The sequence below is a fragment of the Galeopterus variegatus genome, unplaced genomic scaffold (assembly GCF_000696425.1).
Source record: "Galeopterus variegatus unplaced genomic scaffold, G_variegatus-3.0.2 Scaffold6547, whole genome shotgun sequence".
NCBI lineage: Eukaryota > Metazoa > Chordata > Mammalia > Dermoptera > Cynocephalidae > Galeopterus > Galeopterus variegatus.
The window spans coordinates 41,322-46,321 of record NW_007732658.1 but is presented as its reverse complement, the minus strand read 5'-3'; the positions used below and the strand labels follow the sequence as shown (position 1 = coordinate 46,321).

Below are 5,000 nucleotides of genomic sequence, written 5' to 3'. Positions count from 1 at the left end.
ATATTCCAATACACCAATATCAGTTAAACTTTTTATAGATATATAAAAAAAAGTTGGCCATAGGGCTAGGAAGCTTCCCCCAAACAATTTAGTTTATAAAAACTACCTGGGTGTAGAATAAACCAAATATCTAAATTTTCATAATTTCTAATAACTTGATTAATATAGGTTTATGAAGGTTATGAAGTAACTATTTGAATCATTAAGTAATTGTTGAGAAATTGAATCAGGAATAATCAACTCCAAATGTATACATTTAAAAAAAAGAGGTATTTTTTAATTATAAAAAACAACTAAGAAATTAAAATGCAGAATTCTTNAAAAAAAAGAGGTATTTTTTAATTATAAAAAACAACTAAGAAATTAAAATGCAGAATTCTTTCAGCAAGGAGAGGTTAAAAGGGGATAATTTGGTTGAATGATAACTTTCACTTGGAATTGTGTAGATGTTGTTACCAACTCTAATATCTATTCCTTCAAATTTTCTTTCCAAGAAGTACTGGGGGAAATCACTTTCTGATTAAGAAAGGGGAAATACTGTAAAGTAGCCTCAAATTTGAAGTGAATTTGCTTGCTCTTTCATTTCAGAATAATTTAAGAGGAATATGCATTCACTCAATCTCTGTTATGTCATAGAAATAAGTATGGCTTTATAAGATTAAAAACATTATCAGAAAGTTGCAGATTTGTGTATATGTGCATGAGTATACTCCACGTTTATTGTAGAATGTTTATTTGAAAGGAACTAAAATTACACTTGCTTATTCTGACAGTATAAGTTGAAGGAGGGTACTGAATGAAAATATCTTTAAAAAGCAGTTGATAATTTATTAACATAATTACTAGCATCTATTATCTTACCAAAATATTATAATTCATCAAAATTGAAAAAAATATCAAGGTGCTAAAATCTCCTTCTGTATGTATTTTTACAGGCCACACACAGTGTATTATGTATTTAATGCTAAAGTGTTCCAAAAAATTTACTGTATCTCTTGATTCTATTGTATCCAAGTTTTCATGCTTTAATATTTCTGTAATTTGTTGCAGTTCACACTGCTCTGTATATTAAGGTGGTCATGTATTTTTTTCCTCTGTGGAGGGAAATTGATAAATACATTAAATATTTAACAGTATTTGACTATTTATATTGAATTGCCAAAGGCTCAGAGAAGGTGTATCAGTAGTAGCTGGTGGTAGGAAAATAGATCCATTTTCACGCGGATTATGTGAAGACCTTATCTTATATACTCATAGACTATTGGATAGAAAGTTGTTGGGGAAAAACCCATCAACTGGCTATTGATTAGTAAATTGAATATATGTTAAGAAAATATCATATACCACAGCATTGCTGTATTTAATTGTCCTTCTTTGTCTATCATACATATATACATGTATCTTTAAAAATACCAAAGAAAAATAGTATTCAGAGAATTTTGGAAAATGTACATTGCTTTACTTTTTCAAAAAAATTCCATTCATTTTCAAGTGAAAACTTCTGCAATTGAGAGCAACAAATCCAACAAAGACTATTATGGCCAAGAGACGAATGCCAGAATATTAAAACTAACCAATCAGATTTCAACGCATGAGTTTCCACTAGGTTGTGGATCTCAGTTTCTCTGTCCTATGCTCTAACATAAAAATGTGCTATGCTCTCTCATAACACCATGTGACTTTCTTGTGTACCATTTACATGAATTAAAACTTAATAATCATTTGTATGCCTCTTTGATCAATGCCTGTCATCCCATAAGATTGCAAACTCCAAGAAGGCAGATATTATGGCTCCTGCTGCCCTGTTGTTACACAACCAGTCCCTAGAGCAGACCTGGCTCAAATATTATCCTTTAATGAATTAATTGAGAAATTATAAATTCATTACTACTTTTTATATCTAAAGTTGTTTTCCTCAATTATGTATTTTATATGTGTTTCCAAAAGCAGTTTATTAAAAGGACTGATAGACAACAAAAAAAGAACACAAAAAGGAATCAATCATTATATTCTTATATCCTTTAATGAATTAATTGAGAAATTATAAATTCATTACTACTTTTTATATCTAAAGTTGTCTTCCTCAATTATGTATTTTATATGTGTTTCCAAAAGCAATTTATTAAAAGGACTGATAGACAACAAAAAAAGAACACAAAAAGGAATCAATCATTATATTCTTATCAAGATTATATTGATATGCTACATTTAGTTGATTTTGGCCACTTTTAAAAATATGCATAAAGAAATCACAGAGCTCACTGTATATTTGTCTCACTACATAGACTTTGGTTCTACAAATAAACTTGGGTTTGTGGCAGGGTTTCAATTATTACAAAGAATCTTTGCTTTAAAAGCATCCCTTGTTTTCCCCACTATTATGTTATTTAGTGTTCATATGGTTTTCTTTATAAATGGGTGGAAAGTGTAATATCAGTGCTACTTATTTAGCATTTACATGGTACTTTATCTATGCAGAGTTATACAATGATTTTTATAATAATATAGTATTGTTACCATATTTTGTGCTCTTATATCATAATACTATAAGGATTAATATGATTTGTAGTTAAATTTTATTTTTACCCTAAACCACTAATGTGTAGCTTAAAAGGAGCTTTTCATTTCCATTTAAAGGATATTTATTCTCTAGTATATGGAACAAATGAATAGGAAACAACCCTCCCAGTAAGGCAAAGTGAAGAGGTCTTTTATATCTCAAAACAATCCAAGTATTTTCTTACATTTGGAAAGAAAAAAGGTGACTACATTTGTGTAGGGGGGTGTACTGCACTAGAAAAGCAACTAGCGGTTATTAACCCTGACCTACAGATAATATTCAAAGAGCCTTGTATATGTCCCTTAATGTCTCCAAATCTCATTTTTTAATAGTTGCCAGAAGAATATAATGTTATTTTCCTCATCTAACTCATGTGTCTATTAAGAGAATAAGAATGTGGATGCAAATATTCTTGTAAAAAATTAAAGCCCCTATTAATTTATTGAAATTCATAACTTCTTATTTCTTTGAAAATTAAAACTTAAGTGCTTCAATATTAAGCTATTGCATATCAAAGTTAATCAGTTGCTTATATGATTGAGATAATTAAAATGTCTTCCTTAGGTATCTACATATTAAAAATATACATGTCCAGATATTGAAGTTGTAAATATTATTTCTACTTTCATATTCAGTATAGTTGCCTCGATTTTGTCTCTCAGTTTTCTAAGGATTTTTATAAGAAAACCGCAGGACAACATTGAACAAGCTAGCCTTCAAATTTGCTCAGTGGAAGGCAATATTTCTTTTTTCAAAATGAAACGACATATCTTAGTTAAGTTCCAGGGTAATGAATGAATTTCGGATTAAATTGTGCTTTATTTACATACACTCAGCATTGAGGAAATTTATTTTCTAAATGCAATTTTGGTTCAGGGTCTAAATAATTGTCATTTAACATGTTCTTAAATTTATAAAACAACTGAATATCATACTATTTCTAAGCACTTCTGTCTATAGCTTTCAATCAAAACAATAAGATATAATTTAATAATTATGTGATTGGTGGAAACAGAGTATCTGAAGCAATGCCCCTATATAAGTTGAATATTTTAATTTGTTCAATAGGCTAGTTGGATTTGAGGTATCTGCTCTAGATTCTATCATCTGAAGATAAAATCAGAAAAGTATCAAAATTAAAACTGATAAATATTTTTAGATAATCTAGTCCAGCTGCCACACTTATAAAAACAGTATTGATGGGTTGAAAAAGATAATAAGAAGAAACAGAAGAAAATTAATGGCACCTAAAATATAATCAGTTATTATCATTTACAAATATACACATATATGTACACTTACTCTATATATACATACAGGTTTACTTATCACTGTCCATATATATCTACCTCTAATTACATACATGCTCATCACTGTATTATGGTACTTCTAATTATCTGTTACTTTTAAGCAAGTCTTGGTTTCCTGGTCTGTCAAATGTGGTTGATAATAACCACTTTGCAGAATCACAGTGAGAATTAAGCATGTATATGTGTGTGTGTGTGCATATATACATACATATATTTGTTTCAGTGTATGTATATATATGACATTAGTAAATTTGAGAGTATGAAATTTATATTGTGTTATGAATATTTGTCTTATGACCCTGAATGTGTCATATAGGTCTCTTATTACCAGGAGCAGGAGGATGTATTCTTCTCTTCACATCTACCTGAATAAAATATCACATCTGGAATATCCATTCCCCCCCCCCAAATTCTGAATCTTTAAACATTTAAATCGTACTGACACCCATAGTGGTGAAACAATTCTCAAACTGCTCTTGTTATAACTTCTAATCAATCTTCTGTAATCAGTCAATTTGGCTGAAGTACTTTGGAGAATCACAAGTATGTATCATTCCAGTAAAGCCTATCTACTTAAACTCTGGAAAGTCTGTCTTGGAATGTCTGGGAAATTATAGCAGGGAGGTTGTCATGGATTTAGTAAGGTAGTATTCACAACAATGACAGAGTCTCTAAAGTTAGTGTTAACTTCTTTCCAATTTGAGTGGAAATCCTTGGCATGAAACAAATTTTGAAATGTGTAGAGCAGAGACCTCTACCATTTAATTAAATATTCTAGAAATTAACTAGTTAGAGGATTTTCTGAGTGTAAGATATCAGAGAACTATTTATTTAAATTACAAGCCAATTTTTTAATTTCTGCCTACAGTCCAGGTGTTTTGTCTAGATGGTGGTGGGCAATTGCATTCTGGGAAGTACTGAGTGGTAAGTATTTCTTTTCTTTTCTTTCTTTCTTTTTTTCCCCCAGGTCAATGTTTGCCTCAGGGTAGACAATTAGAAATGCTATATCTACAACTAAAGCAATTAAATATGCTAAGGATATGTTTTTTTTGTTTTGTTTTTTTTTTTTTTTTTACCAGATATAAGCAGGTGGGACATTTGTAAAGATAGGGAATAACAAGCTTATCTGT

General features: G+C 29.8%; 1 protein-coding gene across 1 annotated transcript in view; it reads right to left on the bottom strand.

Annotated features, from left to right (window-relative positions):
- LOC103606393 (gamma-aminobutyric acid receptor subunit gamma-2-like) overlaps positions 1–5,000 on the bottom strand; it is a 46,469-nt gene that overhangs the window by 36,776 nt on the left and 4,693 nt on the right. The gene's annotated exons all lie outside the window — the stretch shown is intronic.